Below are 24,505 nucleotides of genomic sequence, written 5' to 3' on the forward strand. Positions count from 1 at the left end.
TTTCGCCCGAAAATAAAAATTGCCGAGATGTTAAGCATGGTTCCTTATTCCCTCCGGGAGTCCAATTGAGTAGGTGGAACCATCCAATATACCTTAAAACGATCAATTTACCCGTTCCAAATTTGCACCGATTTCGTAAACTAAAGCCTACCACGGCTATTTTGTAAACCATATAAGGGTCATATATGGTTGCAAACGTCATTATATGACCCTAAGATGTATCCCCTAAGGTCTCAAGACTTTTTGCCACCGGCCCCCGTAACCTAAAAATTTCTCAAAAAGCGTATTATAGGCTTCAATTTTGGAATTTTTTGAACTTTTTTCAAAAGGAAATATAAATTTCCGAGATTCTTACCGTGGACCCTAATACACCCTAGGAGTCTATTTGGGTGGGTCCATCCATCCTGTTTAGGGTAAAAATACCCCAGGTACGTGGCCCAATCTCATAGTGACACGTGGCCCAATAAATAGGTGACATGTGGCCCTATGAGAGTGAGACACGTATCCACCTGTTATGGTGACACCTGTCAGCCATATCTAAATACCCTAAAGCTACAATCAGAAAGAGAAAAGGGCTCTAATGACCTCAGGCCCAAATCCCGAGAAAGCCTTGAAAGCCGTAAAACGGCGCCCCCCACGACACGTGGCGACCTCTGATTGCACAGCCAATCATGTCACGAGATTTTAGGGCATAAACCCTAGGGGGCACATGCTCCCACCCTTATATATACCCCAATCATTTATGATGGGAGGGGTGGATTTTGAGGTGACATTAATACAAGGGCTCTAAAACGCTCCAACTTCTCTCTACTTTCTCTCTCTAGCCTTTTCCGTTTCCGTTCACTAACTTGAGCGTCGGAGGCGAATATTCCGATCACCGGAATATTCGTGGTTTTGCAGGTGTCCGAGTCTTTGTCAGCAGAGCGCGACCAGTATCCGAGGGAATCACAAAAAACCCCGAAACATTTGGCGCCGTCTGTGGGGATACTCGTCCGTTATGGCAATAGATGGTCAGACACCTATCTTGGACCTCGTCCAGGCGAGGATGGATATGTAGAGTACATATGTACTACCATACACTCAAGCAATCCTTTGACTGCCTCATTTGAAGAGGCCGAACAACCTCCTGTTACCCCAGCTGCCTTAATGGCCGAGCTGACTAAGCTCCACAAGGAGTTGGCGGCTACCCAGCAAAAGGGGGGAGGAGGCACCTCTAAGAAAGCCAACAACAAGACCAATGCAACTGATGCTGGTAACACCCCATTCTGTCGTCCGCATGGAAGGTCTCCCCGAGTCTCACGGACCAACTTCTCTAGCCTGCTGGCGAAAACACAGTCGGCTGGGGGGAGGGGCAGACAGCCAAAAAGAGTTGAGAGTGAGCTGTCACAGCGTTTTAAGGACGCAAGGGATTACATTCGGCACAAGCAAAGGGAGAGGGCTGCATACTCTGACACGGCCTCTACCCCAACCATGCCGGATGAGGCCTCCAACCAATCTTTCTCCCAATACACCAACACGGCTGCTTCCAGCAAGAGCCATACTATTACTCCCCGTCTAATTCAGCCATTGCAATATCAGCCCCCTCAAGTACCCAATGGGTTGGTACAACCAACTCCCCAAGTCTTTGGGCAGTATGGGCCGTATGGTCAGATGTTCGGCCAGGCTCCCTATCTGGCTGGAACGTCCGCTCAGCCTCAGCCTATTGATTGGCAGATGCGTTTGTTGAATTTGGGAGATAAGCCGCCTCCGTTTTCGCAAGACATACTAGCGTCCCCTCAACCAGCAAAAGTGAAGAGTGTACTAGTGGGTGCCTATGATGGTACGGGCAACCCAGAAGAGCATGTTACCTCGTACAGGAATTTGATGTACTTGCAAAGTGTAGATGATGCTACATGGTGTAGATGCTTCCCGGCCACTCTCAAAGGGGTGGCCCAGGATTGGTTTAACAGCCTTCCAGCCGGATGCATCAATTGCTTTACCACCCTCAGTTCACTAGGCGAAAATATCATTTGGCCACCGGTTCAAAACCCCCCTATGCCACCGGTTTTGAACCGGTGGTCATTTGGGGGGTGGCAATAAACAGAAGCAAGGCCACCGGTTCAAAACCGGTGGCAAAAACTAGTATTACCACCGGTTAACCGGTGGCAATAACCCTTGGCGCTTTTTTTTGGTCAGGTTTATTGGCACCGGTTCTTGTTCAAAACCGGTGCCAATAATGGCCAAAAAAAATAAAAAATAAAATTTTTTTTTTTGCATTTTTTTCACTTAAATTGATATATAAACACTAACATATACATAAACTTACATATTTTTATAAAAAAAATGATGTAATATTACAATTTTTGTCCAAAAAAATAAAATAAAATACAAGGTTACAAACAAAGTGGCTGCATAGTAGCAGCATAGCAACACAGAAGCATATTAGCAGCAGCGAGAGTTGAACAGCAGTGGCGTAGAGCATAGCAGCAGCATCAGGAGCATAGAAGCAGTAGCGTAGAAGCATGCAGCAGCAGCCTTGTGATGCGAGGCAGCAGCAGCAGCAGCTTCTGCCGCCTTGTGAGGCACTTATGCAAAGCTCTCTGTATCAAGCCACACTGTCCTTGAAAGTTCCCCTAGATGTGATTGTAGCTCCCCTCTGCAAGTTGCCAGAGAAGGATCAAATTTAAAAAAATAAAAAATAAAAAATGCAACTTGTCCAGCACTAGTAGAATATCATGGGTAGCAAAAGACAGTATCTCATACATGATCACACTCTTCCTTTAAAAAATCAAGCAAATCCATCCTGGCAACTACATCAAGATCGACAGTAACCTCATCAAACAAGAGAACCTGCAGCATACCAAAAGTTCCAATTTAACATGAAGCCATATGATTATAAAAAATTAAATGATTAGTATAGAAGAAAAAGAATATAGGAGGAAAATAATGGTCATACAAGAGGCTATAAAAGCGGAAATAATGATTAGTATAGAAGAAATTAATGATTAGTATAGAAGAAAAAGAATATAAAAGGGAAGCTGGAGTGCGAGACAGAAGGCGGAAATAAACATAATTGTAAGAGTCAGGATACCTTGAAGGCCAGAAGACCCATGCAGATTTGGACTCATCTTCGCTGACCATCAGACACTTTATGCATTCTCCATTGTAAGTCAATATCAAGCAACTCAACTAATTTCTCTCTTCTATCAGGATCAGTGCCTTCAACTGCAGTAAAAAAAGGAATAGGTTTACAGCCTGAATACAGAATGCAAGCGCTGCTAAGGTGCTGTTACTAGTTCTTATTTAGGGTACAAGCTTTATGAAGCTATTTTTAATGCAATGGAAGAGATTTTGTTCCCAGTTAACTATTTCTGCATATTTGGATGATGTATCCATTTGATCAATAACTCTTACAACATGAGGCATTTGAATTTTTGTGCAACAAAATTAGTACAAAATCAAATCTTAGACAAATAGGAACAGCGGAGAATGTTATTAATGATTTTTAGAGGAAAGTGTTCAATGGTGATGAGACCGTGACGTCTGAAGGTCTGGTGACAATCACTTCAAATATTTGTGACAATCACTTCAAATACAAGCAAAGGTGTTAAGTATATCCATTGTATCTCATAAAACTACCAAAATGCTAGCAATATTAAGAAATTAAGACAAGTAGCATGAATAATTACTCCGACATAAACCACCAAGCTTGCATCTACTTCCATCTGTCTGTCAACTACTTATTATTAAAAAAAAAAAATCGAGATGGAAAATTATTAGCCAACAGAAGCATTACTTCATGCTATTATATTTACTGTATATATATATATATATATATATATATATATATATATATATATATATATATGTATGTATATATATATATATATGTATATATATATATATATATATATGTATGTATATATATATATATATATATATATATATATATGTATATATATATATATATATGTATATATATATATATATATATATATATATATATATATATATATATATATATATATAGGGTCGGGATCCGGTGAGAACCACCCTTTATGTGAGAACCACCACCAATGTGAGAACCAATACCAACCATTAGATTATATGAAATTCAACAGCTGAGATTAAAATACAAAACCCACCCAAACCCAAACCCAACATCAACCATAACCTCTTTCTCTCTCCAGAAAAAATTACCCAGCTTATTTCTCTCTCTCCTAAGTTGAAGGTGGAACATCAATGACTTGAAGCTTTAAGGATCAATACTTTCTCTCTCCTCTTGTTCACTTATACATAATTTTGGTAAGTAATTTTTGAATATCTTGCCCTTAGTTCTGGTTTTTCATTATAATTTTCGAATAGAATTATCTCAATTTAGTATTTTCATCAAAATTTTCGAATTTGATGTTCTAATTATCAAATTTTAGTGTTCTGGAAAATTTCGAATTTGAATGCTCTTATTTTGGTTATTTGAGTTTGACATTATGATTATTGCTAGATTTTTTGAGTTGAGAGTTCTTAATTTAGGATTTTCATTATCAAATTATCAATAATTGAGGTTTGTTCGTACTTTTAACTTTGAATTGCATGTTAATCTGAATGTTCAAAATATTTTGATTTTACATCTCTGAAAATTTTGGAATTGCATGTTAATTTTCGAATTGAATTACATGTTAATTTTCGAATTGCATTAATCGAATTGAATGTTTAATTGCATCAATTCTTTGATTGAATTGAATGAATTATTTAGGTTTGATTAATTTGATAGAGATTTTAGTGATTGTAATGATGTCAGATTAAACTTATGATAAAAAATGTTCTGAAATTTCCAATTGAATGCTCTTATTATGTTGTTAGTAGGTTTTTATTTTCAATTGAATGCTGTTATTATGTTCTTATTTTCAATCAAATTTAAAATGAGCAAATAAATTAAAATGAGCAAACCTAAATATGTATAATAGAACATTTAAAATGAGGTAACTACAATTAAAATGAGCAAATATTAATGACATTCACAAGTAATTCAAGGATCTATAAGTACTCAGTATACAGAATATGCACAACAATACATTTTTCTTTTCCAAATATAGGAGCAAAAATAATTAAAATGAGCAAATATAATCAAAATGAGCAAACATATTATGAGTTCCTTGGTCTACTTGCCTGCATACAAGCCCCACCCCTTTCTTCTTGGTCTGTTTCCTGCACACTACACACCCTTCTTCCACTTCCCTGAACAAACCTATCCCCCCTGCACACTACAATTTTCTCCCACTTCCCTGAACAAACCAATCCCCCCTTCTAATTTTAGATTCTAAAATTATTGTGTATGTATGTGTGTGTGTGTGTGTGTGTGTGAGTGTGAGTGAGTGTAACAGTGTGTGTGAGTGTGAGTGTGAGTGTGAGTGAGTGTAAGAGTTTATGTATGTGGGCATTGAATTGCATGTTCATTTGACAAATGAGCATTGAATTATTTGCTCATTTGACAAATGAGCAAAGAATTGTATGCTTATTTCACAAATGAGCATTGAGTTATTTGCTTCTACGCACAAGCTCCACCCCCTTCTTCTTGGTCTGTTTCCTGCACACCAACCACACTCCCTTCTTCTACTTCCCTACACAAACCTATCAATCCTTCAAGGTGATAATTGAATACCACTTGGAACAACATGAGTGGTTAGGTTATATGTACAAGATAAGAGACAAGTGGATTCCGGCCTATTTCAAAGATGTGTTCCTTGGAGGAATAATGCGTACAACATCAAGATCCGAAAGTGAAAACAACTTCTTCTGCTCCTTTATCAATCCTCATGTGTCACTTGTTGAGTTTTACTTGAGATATGAAGCTGCAATTGATGCCCAGAGACACACTCAAGGTCAGAATGATAATGATTCAAAGCACAAATATCTTGAGTACAAAACACCACTAGGGATAGAAAATTATGCCTCACATTTAAAATGAGGAAATAAATTTAAAATGAGCAAACCTAAATATGTGTTATAATATAGAAAAAAAAATAATGAGCAAACATAATTAAAATGAGCAATTTGAACATTCAGCGATCACAATGGTGATGTGAATGGTGTGTTGATTGCCTCAGGCTTTGTCAAGTTGTGTGAGGAATATGGTATTTACAATGCAAGAGTTTCTGGAGCAAAACCTCAGCTTGATGTTCGGTCAGCAGCTAGATGGGTACCTCCGCCTAGTAATGTAGTCAAGGTGAATGTTGATGCTCATATGATGAGTGGTGTAGGGGTGAGTTTGGGGGTGGTTATAAGGTATGCAGAGGGGGCTTTACTGCTTGTTGCTGTAAAGAAGACCACCAATTGCTGGCAGCCGAATCAGGCAGAAGCTGCTGCTGCTAGATTTGGTGTGGAGTTGGCTGTGCGGATGGGCTACAATTGAGTGGTGTTGGAATGTGGTGCTATTGATGTAGTGCGTGCTGTCAAGAAGAAGGTCATTGGTGCTGCTCCTATTTTTTTGCTGTTTGATGATATTGTAAGGATGTCAAATGCTTTTATTTCTTTCGATTGCATTAATGTTAGAAGAGCGGGAAATACTTTGCTCATTTATCAAATGAGCAATAATTCTTTGTTCATTTTGTCAAATGAGCGAAAATTCCTTGTTCATTTATCAAATGAGCAACCAATTCTTTGCTCATTTATGAGATGAGCAAACAAATCTTTGCTCATTTATCAAATGAGCAACAATTCTTTGTTCATTTTTTCAAATGAGCAAACAATTCTTGTTCATTTATCAAATGATCAACATATGGTTAAAAATTTATAACATAGAAAAATAATTTAAAACATGTGATAAAACCTATTAGCTCAATTGGTAGAGCACTATGCAAATGCATAGGGGATGTAGGTTCAATTCCTACATAGGTTATCTCTATAAAAAAAATTAATTAAAAAATAAAAATAAAAAAATATCAAATTCGCACTAAATTATACGAGCAAAAAATTGGTTTGAAATGATTTATAATCATATAAACTTTGTTACAACTAAACCCTCATACAAACTTGTGTCTCAACAGTACATTAAATAAATGAACCTACGTGGGATTCGAACCCACATCTTTTGTGCATCTACACAATGCTCTACCCGTTGAGCTAGTAGGCTAATGTATTCAAAACACCAACAACAACAAAAATTATTTAAAAATGAAATGTGAAATACTTCCATTATATTTTCTTCAAACCTAAATCCCACTTTTGCAAACCCATGCCTCATCATTGCAACTCCACGATGCAAATGATCATCATCTGAAGACTTCCAGGGAATATTAAGCACAGTATACTCCATATACTTTATCTCTTTCGACAAAATGACACTTTGAATACTTCCTTCACCAACCATAAACACATGAAAATGCGCTTTTCTGAAAATTAACACATCAAATTAAAATAAGAATGAGCAAATAGTTAGTTGCTCATTTGTCAAATGAGCCAATACTTAATTGCTAATTTAACAAATGAGCAAGCACTTAGTTGCTCATTTGTTAAATGAGCAAATAGTTAGTTGCTCATTTGTAAAATGAGCAAATAATTAGTTGCTCATTTGTCAAATGAGCAAACATTTCTTTAATCAACAAGCATTTCTTTGCTCATTTGTGAAATGAGTAACCATTAGTTTGCTCATTTGTCAAATAAGCAAATAATTAGTTACTCATTTGTAAAATAAGCAAACGTTTCTTTGATCATTTGGGAAATGAGCAATCAATTTTTTGATCATTTGGGAAATGAGCAATCAATATTTTACTCATTTAACAAGTGAGCAAATAATTAGTTGCTCATTTGTCAAATGAGCAAATTAGTTACTAATTTAACAAATGAGCAAAAACTTAGTTGCTCATTTGTCAAATGAGCAAATAGTTAGTTGCTCATTTGTCAAATGAGCAAACATTTCTTTAATCATTTATTAAATCAACAAGTATTTCTTTGCTCATATGTGAAATGAGCAATCAATTATTTGCTCACTTGATAAATGAGCAAATATTTCTTTACTCATTTATGAAGATGTTACATGTTCTGTGTCTGCAACACTCATACAGATGAAAGATCAATTATGATTTCAGCCACTTCTATCACTAATGAAACACAAATATGCATAGAGCAGCATTACCAAATCATGCTAGAGAACAGGTTAGCACTATATGCAAGCATCCCCAAAATTTAGTCCTAATTGACCAATTAACATGCAAGCATAGTAGGTAAGGTGTAGTATGTAATTGCTGGGGATTGGAAAATGATGATAGCAAGTAATTTCTATCTCATTTATCAAATGAGCAAGTAATTTCTTGCTTATTTAGCAAATAATCAAAAAGTTAATTGCTCATTTCTTAAATGAGCAAAGAATTACTTGCTCATTTGTGAAATGAGCAAACATTTCTTTGTTCATTTATGAAATGATCAAGTAATTCTTTAATCATTTGCTTTCTATAAGTCTGTTTGGCCACAAAGTGCAATTCAATCTTGCCCAAGCTTAGCTGAGTTACAAGTTAGTGATGACATAGACAAAAATCCAAAAACGTTAATCCGATTAAATTGATAGAACTCGTAGAAGGCTATGACTTCAAATCTTAAGTAATGGTGATAGAAAATGATGATTGTCAATTCCTCCTAGAGTCATTGTAACAACTCCAAGCTACCCTAAAATGGAAGATGACCTGAACATGAACAATACACTCTTCTATACCCATATTCTAATTATGTACGAAGTAAAACGGAACAAGGGCATAACAACAGTTACAAGGGCTATATTGGTCCAATAAGCTTTCTTAAGCATGACATATAATTAATGAGGTGTTCGATCAGCAAACATCATAGGTAATAAAAAAAAGAAGAAAAAAAAAAAGAAAAAAAAGAATATCCATAGCTAGTAAAATCATCTAACCTGTCTTAAAGCTTGATGTATAATATCATCAATTATAAACGGCCTTAGCATCCACATTTTGCAGTAGCTATCCAATTCATTGGTGGATGATTTTAGATTCAATGAAGAAACAATCTTTTCCTACATTGTATAATCTTGTTTCACCATGCTGTATATTACTGCCATAGAGGAGGCACAACCAGCAGCATCAAGCTTTCGAGAAGCAATTACTTCTTGTTCTGAACCCAGGGAATCCATATCTAATTGGTCATCTAGGTTCATGATCAAAGCATTGCCTGCCTTATCCATAAGACTTTGAAGTTCATCAACTATGCCTTTGGCTTTAAGTGAATAATCCCGAAGGTTACCCAAACTTGTGTTCAGCTAACTAACACTCATTGTGCTATCATAAGCATCAATGCAACTAGCTTCTACATATGCACCAACCCTCTTAGTTTCATTTGCTTTAACAATGCTCTTGACCAGCTCTCATGATTCAAATATTGAAGGGCGTCAAAGAAACTCAACTCGCTGCTAAAATCTAACAAGAAACGTCTGGCCAACTTCCACTAACTCTTCAAACTTGATAACTCCCACCATAAATTCTGCCAGGATCCCCCTAATTTCATCATCAAGATTGGATTTTCCTTCTTCCATTCTGAAATCCATAAGAACATAAGTTGCCATACTAAAATGAAAAGCAATATATAAAGACGAAGTTTGTAGTCCTATATAAAACATCACAAATATTCATCGATTATCAATCGACTAGCAATTTCTCTCTATTATCATCAATGTCATCCCTACAAGTTACGAGTACAAATTTACTTTCAATGTGGTTCATTAGACCTCACAATCTTACGCATAACATTTTTCAACTCCAACCAAAACAGCTTCATATCCAAGCACAAACTACCAAGGGCATAACAACAGTTACAAGGCCTATATTGGTCCAATAAGCTTTCTTATCAATTTTGACAGCCAACTGGATAATAAACTTAACTTTATTGGATGAAAACATCTCATGGTGCTCAAATCTTGGGATACAGAACATGCTTCAGTAACAAGCTAGCAGACACTCTTTTACTGCCTACCCTCACAAAGCTACTCATGAATCCATATTACTGCTCCTGCTCTAGACTTAGTGATATGCTCGGGTTCTAGCTTATTATCTTAGCCTCATCTAATTAGTATCAACTGCAATTCATTAGCCTCATCTAATTGCTTGGTCTCGGAATCATGTACTAATGGGAACCGAATATTAAAAAATACAAACCTTATAACAGCAGTGAGTAAAACCAAACACTCATTTCATTCCTACTGTCTAGCCAAGTTATCACAGCCAACAAAACTGAATATCATACTTCTAGTAGCAAAAAGTATGTGAAATTACTCAAATAAAGCTAAACACAAAGTATTTTACTAAGCAACAAACAGAAAATGAGCAAGTAAATATAAAATGAAAAAATAAAAATAAAATGAGCAGAAACACATACATTGTATTTTCTTGAAGAACATTTGCATTTGCAGAATCCATAGCAATTACTTCTAGGTTTCCAAAAAAAAACAAAGAAAATGTAAGATAATTATTCAAATGAAGCAAAATTAAAACTAAAAGCAACTAATAATTACTCAAATATAAATCGAATAGAAATCACCAGGAAAAAAAACGAACAGAAATTGAACCGAAAATCGGCAAAAAAATTGACGAAAACCTTAATCAATATAATGAAGATTTCAATTGACGAAAACCTTAAGTAATCAAACTAAAATCAACGAAAATCACCTTGACAAAGAATCAATGAAGTTTGAAGAAGAATTGATGAAGAATTAAAGCAAATACCAGTAAGAAAAGGAGTAGAGAAATTGAAGGAGGAGAGAGAAAATGGCGCATCGAATAAAGGAGGAGAGAGAAAACGCTGAAAAATTGATTTTGAAATTATGTTTGATTGGGATTAATTGTGGCCGTTGGATGTAATTGATCCAACGGTTATAATGAGTCCTCACATATAATATTGTCCTCACATAAGGGATGTGGTCTCATATAATCCCATTTCTATATATATATATATATATATATATATATATATGTCACTAACAAACAAGCACGACCTCAATTTAACAGGATGGACTCGTAACATTATCAACATGAATTTGAGTTAAATAGTGTAAAAATCAAAAAATTAAACCAGTCCATTTTGTGAACTAAGGTAAACTCCTCTCATACGCTAATCCACCCGAGAGTTCAAACTTAAGACATCAAGATTGAATGAAGCAAGGAGTTTGCACCACTAGACCATGCCAAAGCTTGGTGGCAGTAAGGAAAATAATAAATTTGAAGAAGTTTCTAGCAACTAACCAGAATACGCAACCAGATACATGGAAGGCAACATCAGGTGTAAGCAATGCAAGCATGTGCTTCAGCTTGCACTAGCAGATACTGGTATATGCACGTGCTACTGGGAACAAGAGGGACTAGTCAATGAGATCAATATTACTCAATGTACCCCATAAAATAAGGGTCAGTGTCCCAATATCTGATACAACTTACAATTTTTTTAAGGGTGTTTTAGGTGCCACTCGTTTAATGTTAATTTAAGTAATTCCTCTCTTTGAACCTCCTCAAGGGAGTTTGATGACAACCAAAGTATAAAGAATGGGGTCTTTCGGTCATGTGCCATTAGGGTATGTAAGAATTACATACGAGTAACAATGAACCAGTAGTAAAAAAATTAGGAATAATTATTTAAGGCAGAGGGTAACTAATAACTAATCATTGTAGCTTAAATTCCTACGAGTAAATGATGGTTCCAGTACTCCATAATTACTCCGTAGAACCCAAGGAAAGAAAGATCCAAGATATAAAGAATAAGAAGTACACATGCATCGGTTTTCTTATCATTACAGTCCTTATCACAAAATTCTTTAGTTTACATACATTATACAATTCCTTAGCTTATAAGAATGCCAATTATACATTGAAAAAACTATGAGTTTATTGCAATCAGTTGTGTCATGCTTGCATAAAACACCGGAAAAAAAAAATGAACTAATTACATAAAGGTTTCAGCATTAAAAGTAGTACAAGGACGGAATTAGAACAGTTCTACCAATTGAAGCACATACATGACCTGAGAAACTGATGGGTATTAAAAATTACCCTTATAAATATTTAATTTATACTACTATTTCTAAATTTACAGGAAAAAATGTGTTCTAACTTCTAAGTGACAATCAAGTAGCAAAATCATCATCATTATTACAACCAAAACAACCACAATCAAACAATACCTTAATTTTGCATTGATTAATATTGTTCTTATTATAAACAGTAGCACTCAAACTAACATCAATCTAATTTTGCGTATTAATCACCTCCATCATTTATACAATACAATCACGCAGATCCTTACTTTCACGCAACCAAATTTCCATCAAGCAAATTAAACAAGCATTTGCAGACAACAAAAACCGTAGCAATTAAAAAATAAATCAAATTAACAATCAAAAAAAGGAAAGTACATACATACCAATAATCAAGATCTGAAGCAGAGGACTCGAGAAGTGAAATAAACCCAAAAATACCCAGAAAAAACTCAATTTATCAGCTCAAAATACCCCAAAAAACCCTGAGAAAAATGCTATAAAAAACCCCCCAAAAAATTTGAGATCTGAAATTATAATTGTTTGGGCTAAGTCCATTGTCCTAAGCCCATTGACCTGGAATTACGAAAATACCCCTCCATTATCCAGCCCATCATTAGTCAGTACCAAGTACGGATTTACCCCTAATCTATCCAACTAAGTACAACTTCTGCCACCTGAAAGTACATCTATAAATAGCTCTCCAATCATTAGCAATGGTAACTTTTTCCTAATTCTCTAATTCTCTCTCTACTTTCTCTCTCTACTTTCTCTCTCTAAAGTACGATCGCTGACTTAAGCATTGGAGGGGCTTTCCCGGGTCACACCCCCAGGGCAGTTAACCTTCTCTCTCTTTTGCAGGCCTAGCTCTCGGACAGCAAGGCATAGAGGAGGGAAATTCGGACACTATTAGGACTTTTGCCTTAAGACATCTTGACATTATTACCGTAACCCCGAGGAATACTCTAAGACTCCCAGGAGCAACTCTGTTTTCCAGAAACAGGTGGCGCCGTCTGTGGGGATAACAAACAAAAAGTCATGGTGAACACTAGGCGTCCCCGCAGCACCTATCAAGATGTTACTAGACAAGCTCCGATTTTCTTGACTAGACATGCTCATGTAGTCGAGGAGATATTACCCCAAGCTCGCAGCGACCCCGCTGGGGAGGTGAACAACCCTCTGGTAGTCACTCGCCGAGACTTGGATAAGCTGGCAGCCTAGATCAACAAAAACATTGAGGAACGCCTAAGGGCACTTGTCAACCCAAGAGGAGAGCCAAGTAGGCTGGGGAACGCTCCACAGCTTAATCCTCAACCTCACTTGTCCCAGCTCCATCAAGCCTCCTCTCGGCCTCAACGCCAAGACTCTCGTCGTTCGCAACCACATCAAACTCCCAACTCCCAGCAAGAGTCAAGAATTCCCCCTCGGCTTGCCAGGATACCCCCTCGACGTGCCTGGTTACCCCTTCGGCCTGCCAGCATACCCCCTCGGCCTGCCAGGATACCCCCTCGGCGTGCCTGGTTACCTCTTCGGCCTGCCAGCATACCCCCTCGGCCTGCCAGGATACCCCCTCGGCGTGCCTGGTTACCCCCTCGGCCTGCCAGCATACCCCCTCGGCCTGCCAGGATACCCCCTCGGTCTGCTAGCATATCCCCTCGGCTTGCCTGGTTACCCCCTCAGCATGCTTAGCCGGGGGCTATGCTTCTATCAATCGTCTCGGCATGCCTAGCCAAGGGCTATGCCTCTTATCATCTCCTCGGCATGCCTAGCCGGGGACCAAGCTTCTATCAATACCTCGGCATGCCTAACTAGGGACTATGCATCTATTAACCGCCTCGGCATGCCTAGCCGGGGGCTATGCCTCCATCAAACCTTTGACATGCCTAGCCGAGGACCATGCTTCTATCAACACCTCGACATGCTAGGCCGAGGACTATGCTTCTATCAACCGTCTCGGCATTCTTAGCCGAGATCTAAGCCTCTACCATCTCCTCGACATGCGTAGCCGAGGGCTATGTTTCTATCATCTCCTTGACAAGCTTCTATCATATCCTCATCATGCCTAGCCGAGGGATATGCATATAACAACCCCAAATCATGCCTAGTCGAGGGATATGAACCTATCATCTCCTCGGCATGCCTAGCCGAGGGATATGCTTCTACCAATCCCTTGGCGTGCCTAGCTAAGGGCTATGCTAAGATGAAAGCACCCTTTTTCAATATGAACTTTACTAGATCATGGAGGTTATTCACTCGAGGGTCTTCCACTCACAAGTTCCAAATTGCAAGGTCCTAAGCTATCCTTCCCCATCTATCATGAATATCTACAAGGTGGAGTCTGCAACCGATATGCTTGGAATGCGGACTTAAGACGTTGTTGTATGTGAGCAACTTCTCAAATGATAATGATGCCCTAGGGGCAATAAGAACTTATACTAGAAGTTATTTCTTTTAATAGTGCATCATTTTCATTTTTCGGGATGGTTATCTACATAGCTGCCTAAAGCTTTAAAATCTCGGGTTTTTATTATCTTCTCAAAAAGCACCGGTCCTTCTTTCGTACAAGACACCCTGGGTCGCTAACTAAGGTTATCAATAACAAGTTTGTTCCAATGTTTGGGGCAAAATGCTAGCCTATACTCAATGTTTGAGATAGTGTCCTGGCGAATCGTTAAAATAACAAAAGGCTCGTTTAGCCCTCGGCCTATCCCAAAAGTTGGGATAGCGTACCCCTCATATATTTATAACTTGGGGCTCGTTTAGCCCTCGGCCTATCCTAAAAGTCGGGATAGCCTACCTCTCATACATATATAACAAGGGACTCGTTTAGCCCTCAACTTATCTTAAGATTTGAGATAACGTACTTCTCCTCGGCCTATCCTAAAAGTTGGGATAGCCTATCTCTCATACATATATAATAAGGGGCTCGTTTAGCCCTCAACCTATCTCAAGATTTGGGATAACGTACTTCCCTTCAGCCTATCCCAAAAGTTGGGATGAACTACCTCTCATACATCTATAACAAGGTTCTCGTTTTTCCCCTAGCCTATCTCAAGGTTCGGGAGAGCGTACCTCACTTATAACAATAACATAGGGCTCGTTTAGCCCCCAACCTATCCCTATGATAGGAATAGCATACCTCTCATCTATTTTTATTAGGAGGCTTACTTCGGCCGGAAGATCTCTTCAATACAAGTCAAGCGCACCCCGGGGACTAGCCTCTACAACATCAACAAAATTTAAAAGTTAGAGATAGTCATCAAGCTTCAATTAGGAGAAAAATAATTATCTTGGGTTTGTGACAAACTCAAAACAAGGCATACCCCAGGCTCTCAGCGTCGCTATCTAAGGCTTAGCTCCCGGCTTATCTATATCACCCCTCAACCTTGGGTAATTTTTAGCAAAGATAATGCATGCCGAACTCTTGGCTAATACACCCAGCTCGAGCAAGCTCTTGGTACTTGAAGCCAGGCCCTCGGCCTAGAGGAGGCCTCAACATGACAAGTCAAGCCCATCAGCATCTCTCAGCATAGAGTATTCTCTTTACTCCTTCCGCTTGGCCTATTAAATCACCTTCTTAGCTTGGCCTATTCTATCATTCTCTCAACTTGGCCTCCCTCCGCTCGGCCTATTCAATCACTCTCTCAACTTGGCCTCTCTCCGCTCGGCCTATTCAATCACTCTCTCAGCCTCCCTCCGCTCGGGGTATGAAGCTTCTTGGTTTATTTCTCAAGATACCTCAGCTTGGGGTATAAAGCTTCTTGGTTTATTTCTCAAGATACCTCGGCTTGGGGTATAAAACACTTGGTTTATTTCTCAAAGTACCTCCGTCTGGGGGTATAAGTCACTTGGTTTTTTTTTTTTTTTTTTTTTTTAAGTACCTCTGATTAGAGCTATAAAGCTTCTTGGGTTATTCTCAAAGTGCCTCGGCCCGGGGTATAAAGCTCTCAGATTTATTTCTCAAAGTACTCCCACTTGGGGGTATAAGTCACTTGGTTTATTTCTCAAAGTAACTTCGCCCGGGGGTATAAGTCACTTGATTTTATTTCTCAAACTACCTTAACACCCCGGATAGCATGTCCTCTTCTCACTCTCATTCAATGCTCCTTCACCCCGGGGTATAGCTCCCTCACCCCGGGGTATAGCTCCTTCACCCTGGGGTATAGCTCCCTCACCCCGGAGAGCATGCCCTCTTCTCACTCTCACTCAATACTCCTTCACCCCGGGGTATAGCTCCCTCACCCCGGGGGTTAGCTTCCTCACCCCGGAGAGCATGCCCTCTTCTCACTCTCACTCAATGCTCCCTCACCCCGGGGTATGACTCCCTCACCCCGGGGTAGCGCACCTCACCCTTCCTCTCAAAAAATTCTAAGTAAAAGCCAAATGTTCTCACCTCACCGATCCCTCACCCCGGGGGTAAAATTCAAACCTCTCATATCTCTCTCGGGGTTGTCGCGCACCAAGGCCCGCCAGGCACCCCCTCGGCATCCCCGGTCTGACACTCGGCTCGACTAGCAAGGCCTTCGGCCATCGCCTTTCCTCTCAGCTATCAAACCGCAAAGCTATCCTCTCATCTCAAATTTTTCTAAGTAAATGCCCTATCTCTTTAAACATTAGTCTCAGCTATGCATAGCTCACCCTCTCCTAGGGGTAATAGACCGAGTGCACCACTCAAGGAAAACCCCTCGGATCCCTCGGCCTGCTCCGCACACTCACCCCCTCGGTATACGCTGCTACCCTCTCAGCGTCTCCCTCAACTCGGGTTTCACACCCCTGCGACACCTAGCAGCCCTTCAACACTCTAGCTAAATACCCCCAGAAAATTCGAAAAATATCACTCACTTTCTCGGCATTCGCACTAGCTACCCCCTCAGCCTAGGCACATCCCTCGGCCTAGACACCTGCTCTCACGCTCACATCTCTCACTCTCTCGGCAATCGCATCATAACCCCCTCGACAGCACCGAGCAACCTTTCAGCAAAAGCCGAGCATTCGACTTGGCTCCCCCCTCAACTCTCCTCACCTCAGCCTACCCGAGAATTAAAATATATATATATACAACGTCCGATTCAGGCATCATGACTTACAGCATTCGAAATTCAAACACAAAACCGAAAATTCCCGCAAAACCGAACACACCCAGCAGGAATTCGCATTCACACTCAAAATTCAAAAACTCAGAAAAATTATCAAAGTCAAACCCAAATTCCAATATTCCCAGGCAAATGCAAGTACGGTGGGAGTTCATATGTTTCAAGCTAAGAAGATGACAACTCATCAAAACCATGGTTCAACTGGGCCTAAAGTAATACTTGAGCCCAGAATATCACCATTGAGGGATTAAAGCTTTATTACAAGCTTAATTAGCATTGAATCATCGCCAGCTTATCTCAAAAAGCCCCAAGGGTAGGGGAAATGGAGACAAGACATGCCTTCAGCAAAATACATGGAGCTCAACCTGAAGAAAAATATTCTAAAAAGGGAAAAATCATCAGTTGTGCCTAAGCCCTCATCAGACTTAGCCCCCCAAACTGCTCAATCATCAGAATGAAAATACTCTCAATGCATTGCTTGGGGCTGGTTTTCACCCTTGCAAGTCGCTTGGGGCTCTTTTTAGCCCTCAGATGCACTTGGGGCTTGTTTTAGCCCTCGGGTATACCTCGGGATTCTCTCCGGTATATCAGACAACTCTTCTCTTATCTTTACTCCGCGTGATATCCGAACTTCATGCGATCTCGTTCCCACATCACGCGTGGGGCTAAATGTTTGGGCTAAGTCCATTGTCCTAAGCCCATTGACCTGGAATTACGAAAATACCCCTCCATTATCCAGCCCATCATTAGTCAGTACCAAGTACGGATTTACCCCTAATCTATCCAACTAAGTACAACTTCTGCCACCTGAAAGTACATCTATAAATAGCTCTCCAATCATTAGCAATGGTAACTTTTTCCTAATTCTCTAATTCTCTCTCTACTTTCTCTCTCTAAAGTACGATCGCTGACTTAAGCATTGGAGGGGCTTTCCCGGGTCACACCCCCGGGGCAGTTAACCTTCTCTCTCTTTTGCAGGCCTAGCTCTCGGACAGCAAGGCATAGAGGAGGGAAATTCGGACACTATTAGGACTTTTGCCTTAAGACATCTTGACATTATTACCGTAACCCCGAGGAATACTCTAAGACTCCCAGGAGCAACTCTGTTTTCCAGAAACAATAATTATCAACCAAACAAAGGCAATTTAATATGAATAATTGAACCAAAACGCAAAGCTAAAGAACCCAGAAACACTAACCTCAGATTTCCGATTACCAACGAGCTTGATTAACGAGCCCTGGCTTCAATGGGGAGAAAACGGATCTAGGCTTCAATGGAGAGAGAAGGGAGTTCGAGGGAGAAGAAAGAGCCTTAGGGTTTGGTTGAGGAGACAGGGAGACGGACGAGGAGAGAGAAAGAAAATGAAAAAAGAAAGGGAAAGAGAATGAATAAGGTGAAAAGCCGAAGAGGGAAATAAAAGGCCGGTTTTTTTTAATGCCACCGGTTTGAACCGGTGTCCTTTAAGATATTTGACACCGGTTTGGTTTGAACCGGTGGCCTTTCTATTAAACTAAGTCCCGCCCATTTTTTTTGCCACCGGTTTTTAAAAACCGGTGGGCATTACTCGGTGCTAATTTGTTATTTTCTACTAGTGGTTTGTTGTTTGCGGGAAACTTCTCATACAACATCCCACCAAGAAAGACAAGTCTCAACTTTGCTACAATTGTCCAAGGAAAGAATGAAGGACTACGCTCGTACGTCCAAAGGTTTAACCAAGAAAAAGCCCAAATTCATAATCTTCCGGACGAAATGGCTTACTCAGAATTTCTCCGGGGATTAAGGCATAATGGTTTTAAGTTTGATTTGGTAAGAAAAAAGATTCGGTCATACGCAGGTGTATTGCGGGAAGCCGAAGCCTATATTGAGGCCGCGGACTTTTGTTCGCTCACCAAATCAGAGCAGCCGGCCAAGGGGGCTGAGAAGAAGCAATCTTCTCAGCAAGACTCAGCCGGTCGAAAGAAAGAAGGAAACAAAAGAAAAGAAATCTGGGTAGCTGATGACAAGCAAACCAAGTCAAAGAAAAGCAAGACGTACGAGCCTCAGTATGAGTTCAACAAGGATGGCTACTCCGTTTTGATGGAAATAAAAGACAAGTTTGAGTTTGAGAAGCCTCAGCCTTTGAGAGGCTCGGCCCAGTACAGAAACAAGAACAAGTATTGTCATTACCACAAGGATGTGGGTCATGACACGAATGAGTGTATCAACTTGAAGAGACTGTTGGATAAGTTGGCCGACAAGGGTCTGCTGAAACCCTATGTGACCAAGTCCAAATTCACCTTCAAGCGGACAGACAACACGTCCGAGAAAAAGCAACAAAATGAAAAGAAGAATGACAAGGAAGATGATGGGAATAGCACTGATTCAGGTTTTGTGGCCGTCATATCAGGAGGCTTTGCTTCAGGTGGCACTACCATGAAAGGAATCAAGCAAAACGCTCGAAATTTGTCAAATGTGATGCAGACGGACGTTGTTAAGGCCGAGCCATTTCCTGAAGTGATCATAAGTGAGGCTGACCGTGGAGAGGTCAGAGCTTTGCACAATGATCCCATGGTCTTTGTAATGAAAATAGCAAATTTGAAGGTGGGACGGATATTGATTGATACGGGCAGTTTGGCCGATATCATAAGTCTCTCTGCCTTGAGGAATTTAAGCTTCCCAGAAGATGCTCTCCAAGATATAACTCATCCCTTAGTAGGATTTGGGGGGAATATCATTCATCCAGTTGGACGGATTGGCCTTCCCATCCGTTTTGGGCAGAAGGGTGAAGGAAGTGGCATGGTCGTCCGTTTCCTTGTTGTAAAAGAGTTGACTGGGTACAATGTAATCCTTGGCCGCCCTACTCTCAATGCAGCCAAGGCGGTCATAGTGCCCCATTTGATGTTGCTGAAGTTCGAAAGGTCGGACGGAAAAATTGGAACAATTCAAGGAAGCCAGAAAATGGCTAAGGAATGTAATCAGCTGGCCGTGAAGCCAACAGCACGAGGCCCAAAACTGTCCGAGATTAAGGAAGAAGGAACCTCACTCCCAGCATACCAGGTCGGCCAGAAGCGTAAGGCGACCAGGGCAGAAGAAGCCTAGCAACTAATGACTGTCGGACGGCCAGATGAGTTGAGGCCCCAGCCGACCGGCAGCCACCAGGATATAGTGCTTAACTCCAACCACCCAGAACGGACAGTTAGTGTCGGCACTATAGCCTTGGAATTTCTTGGGGATGAGTTGGTTCAGCTGTTAAGGGAATTCAAAGATGTGTTTGCATTTGAAGTTGGTGAAATGCCAGGAATAAGTCCTGACCTGGCCGTGCACAAGTTGGCCGTGAATCCTTTGATAAAGACTGTCCGCCAAAAGAAGAGAAATCACGGAGAAGAGAGGAATCAGGCGGCCGCAGCAGAGGTAAAAAAGCTGCTGGACGCCAGTTTCATTCGGCAATGCTTTTACCCAGATAAGGTGGCCAATGTAGTTCCTGTGAAAAAGCCGAATGGGACTTGGAGGATGTGCGTGGATTACACGGACTTGAACAAGGCGTGTCCTAAGGATAGCTTCCCCTTGCCTAAGATTGACCGTTTGGTTGACTCTACGGCCGGACACGCCCTTATGAGCTTCATGGACGCATACTCCGAATTCCACCAAATTCCTTTGTGGGAAGAAGATCAAGAGAAAACAACGTTTGTGACCGAGCAGGGGTTGTACTGTTACAAGCTTATGCCATTCGGCCTCAAGAATGCCCCTGCTACATTTCAGAGGCTTGTAAATACGGTCTTTAGAGATCAGCTCGGCCGGAACATGGAGCTTATATTGATGACATGATTGTCAAGTCAAAAAAGTCGGTCGACCATCTCAAGGATCTACGAGAAACGTTCACCGAACTCAGGCGGCATAAGATGATGTTAAATCCAAAGAAGTGTGTATTTGGTGTTGAGTCCGACAAGTTTCTCGGATTTTTGATTGATCAACGTGGAGTTGAGGCCAACCCTGAAAAAATTCAAGCCGTCCTTGACATGAAGTCTCCAAGAACAATCAAGGAAGTGCAAAGACTGACCGGCTGTCTAGCAGCCCTTGGAAGATTTTTGTCAAGATCAGGGGATAAGTGCCGTTACTTTTTTCAAACCATTAAGAAGAAAGCCATGTTCGAGTGGACAGAGGAGGCCGAGGAAGCATTCGTACAGTTGAAAAATCACTTGCATACATTGCCTCGTCTCGTCAGTCCGCTCTAGAATGAGAAGTTATATATCTATCTTGCCATCTCCGAACACTCTCTAACTGCTGTCCTTCTTGCTGAAAGGGACGGCCATCAGGCCCCGATATACTTCATCAGTCATGTACTTCATAATGCTGAGCTGAAGTACCCCCCAGTTGAAAAATTTGGCCTGGCCTTGTATATGGCATCAAAGAAGCTGCGGCCATACTTTTTAGCACATTCAATTGTGGTCTATACAGACCAACCCTTGAAGAAGCCGTTCTCAACATTAGAGGCAAGTGGTCGCATGCTCAAGTGGGCCTTAGAGCTCAGAGGTTTTGATCTTGTGTTTGAACCAAGGAAGGCAATCAAGGGGCAAGCCTTTGCGGATTTTTTGGCTGAAATGACACGGCCTGATCTTCAGCCGGCCGGGGACCAAGTCTGGAAAGTGTTTGTGGATGGTAGTGCAACAGCGACCGGGTGTGGCGCTGGTATTATATGTGAATCTCCTGAGGGAGACAAGTATGAGTACGCGTTGAGGTTTCAGTTCCAAGCGTCGAACAATGAAGCTGAGTACGAAGCATTGTTGGCCGGCCTAAGGATGTGTAAAGCGGCCGGGGCAACCAAAATTGAAGTATGCTCGAACTCCCGGCTGATAGTCCACTAAGTCAATGGTGGCTTCGAGGCCAGGGAGCCGGCCATGATGAAGTACATGCAACTAGTTAAGAATGAGGCCGAAGGCCTAGAACTTTTTTCTCTCAAGCAAGTTCCCCGTTCAGAGAATCATCAAGCGGACGCCCTCTCCAAATTGGCTTCCTCGGCATCATGTGATACTCCAAGATCAGTGTTTTAGGAAGTAAAGGAAAAAAGGAGCATTGATGCCGAGCCCGTTCAGATAATAGATAGAAGTTCAACCTGGATGGACGGAATTATTTCCTACTTAAGGGATTGAATACTTCCGGACGATCCGAAAGAGAGTTGGCTATTGAAGAGGAAGGCGGCCTGGTTTGAGATGAAGGATGGGGAGATATTCAAAAGAGCCTTTGTAAAGCCTTACCTTAAATGTATAACTCCCGAACGAGGGCATGATGTGTTGGAAGACCTTCATCAGGGCCATTGTGGTTCAAATATTGGAGGACGAGCCTTAGCTGATAAGGCGACACATTTGGGATATTACTGGCCGAGCCTGAAGTCGGACGCCATGAAAATGGTGAAAAAATGTGACAAGTGCCAGAGATTTTCAACCCTTATTCATCGTCCAGCAAATAGTCTATCAGCCATTAGTAGTCCGCTTCCCTTTGCCAAATGGGGCATGGACATTTTGGGGCCGTATACTCCTGCATCCGGCCAGAGACGGTATGTACTAGTGGCAGTAGACTACTTCACTAAATGGGTTGAAGCTGAGGCCGTCCGGGGCATTAAATGGACGGATGTGTCAGCCTTCATTTGGAAAAGCATAATCACTCGGTATGGGGTACCTCAATCAATGGTGTTCGACAATGGACCCCAGTTTGAGACGCGTCAACTCAAAGAGTGGTTGGGAGAACAAGGCATTACTCATTGTTTCGCCTCAGTCGGCCGACCACAAGCCAATGGTCAAGTTGAGGCCTATAACAAGTTGATTTCAAATGGGATCAAACGCAAGCTTGAAAAAGCTGGCGGCCTATGGGCAGACGAGTTGGTCAATGTGCTATGGTCCATACGGACAACAGCAAAGAGTTCTACGGGGGAGACTCCATTCTTTTTGGTCTATGGAGCTGAGGCTGTACTCCCAATTGAAATGTATGAGCCCACTTTGCGGGTAATGCTTTATGATGAATCGGCCAATTGGGAGGCTATGAAGACCGCCTTAGATTTCCTTCCAGGAGCTAGGGGCAATGCGGCGCTTAGGCATGAAATTTATCGCTTAAGGATGACAAGGGCATATAACCGCCGAGTGTCTAAGCGGCCGCTCAAAATGGGGGATCTAGTATTGAGAAAAATGGAAGCTGTTGGCCGTGCCAATGAGGATGGCAAGTTGACTCCAAACTGGGAGGGGCCGTACAGGATCAGGGAGGAAGTCCGAGACGGCACATATCGCCTTGAGGCAATTGATGGCCGTCAGATCCTACGGACATGGAACACTGATAACTTGAAGAAGTATTATGTTTGAGTTTTGTTTCTTTACTTAGCCAAAAAGCTGTTTATACAACTAGGTCTACTGACCGAGCCTTGTAATTAAAGCCATACGGCCACAACAATGTACTTTTGACAAAATTAATGAAAAGTCAGGCATTGTTGAATTATTTGTTGTTTTACTTGTATTTATTTGCTTGTTATTATTTATGATTAACGGCCGAATGATTTACTGAGTTGCTTCCAATATAGTAACACGGCTTATCATTCTTTTTGAATGGCCAAGGTAAAAAGGAAGCAAGGTTGCTCCCAATATAGCAATTCGGCCATGCAAAAAAAAAATAAAAACTGATTAAATTCAGAGAACATTGCGTCCGCCCCAATTTTAGGCGGACGATTGAGGCAAGGTATTCAAAACTCGTGTAGAAAGCAAGTGTCCTTTACAAATAGGGCAAGGGAATACCTAGGCGTTTGGCCCGGCCGATCAAGGAATCTCTAAGTTGAAATAATACTTAGGATTTCTAGGGTGCGTCCGAGCGATAGATTCAACGGACTACTCGTACAATGATAGCCGAACGGCCAATTAAATTGATTCGGTGCTTCACCTAGTCCAAGGGCAATCATTACTATGATTTGATTAACTTGCTAGTCGTCATACCCTTTTAAGGTATAAAAACTACCAAGTTAATCAAACCACTTAGAAAATGGACTAGGCGAACACCGAATAAAGGGGCATACCCCTAGGAACGTACGACAAGGCATAATATTGAGGCGTACGAAAAATTTGCAAAAAGCAGAAAATTTGCAAAAAATTGCTAAGTATGAAACAGAAGTAAAAACCGCTCAAAAGGCGGACGAAATTTTTATTAATTAGACCGCACAAAGGCGGCCGAAATGTTTACAAAACCGCTCGAACAGGCGGCCTCAAAATAAAAAAAAAAGTACAGAAATAAGCTAAGTAAAAAGCTGCATAGAGAGAAAGCTGGGAAGTTGGGCAGACGGTTGTTGGAGGACCTGAGCTCTACTTAGCCGTATTATCTTTGGCATGCTCCTCCTCAATCTTGACGTCCTTTGCCGGGGCAGCCTTGTCGTCCCCCTCCTCCTCATCCCCGTCCTCT

The 24,505-nt window shown here is 41.0% G+C and overlaps 1 long non-coding RNA gene across 1 annotated transcript; it reads right to left on the reverse strand.

Annotated features, from left to right (window-relative positions):
* Positions 1–9,357: 9,357 nt before the first annotated feature.
* LOC145621107 (uncharacterized) lies at positions 9,358–18,403 on the reverse strand. Its single transcript, XR_014108353.1, has 3 exons — positions 18,297–18,403; positions 10,357–10,408; positions 9,358–9,518 (listed from the first exon to the last, which is right to left on the reverse strand). It is a non-coding gene; the product is annotated as an uncharacterized LOC145621107 (long non-coding RNA).
* Positions 18,404–24,505: the final 6,102 nt, after the last annotated feature.

Source organism: Chenopodium album, chromosome 27, assembly GCF_948465745.1.
Source record: "Chenopodium album chromosome 27, dcCheAlbu1.1, whole genome shotgun sequence".
NCBI lineage: Eukaryota > Viridiplantae > Streptophyta > Magnoliopsida > Caryophyllales > Amaranthaceae > Chenopodium > Chenopodium album.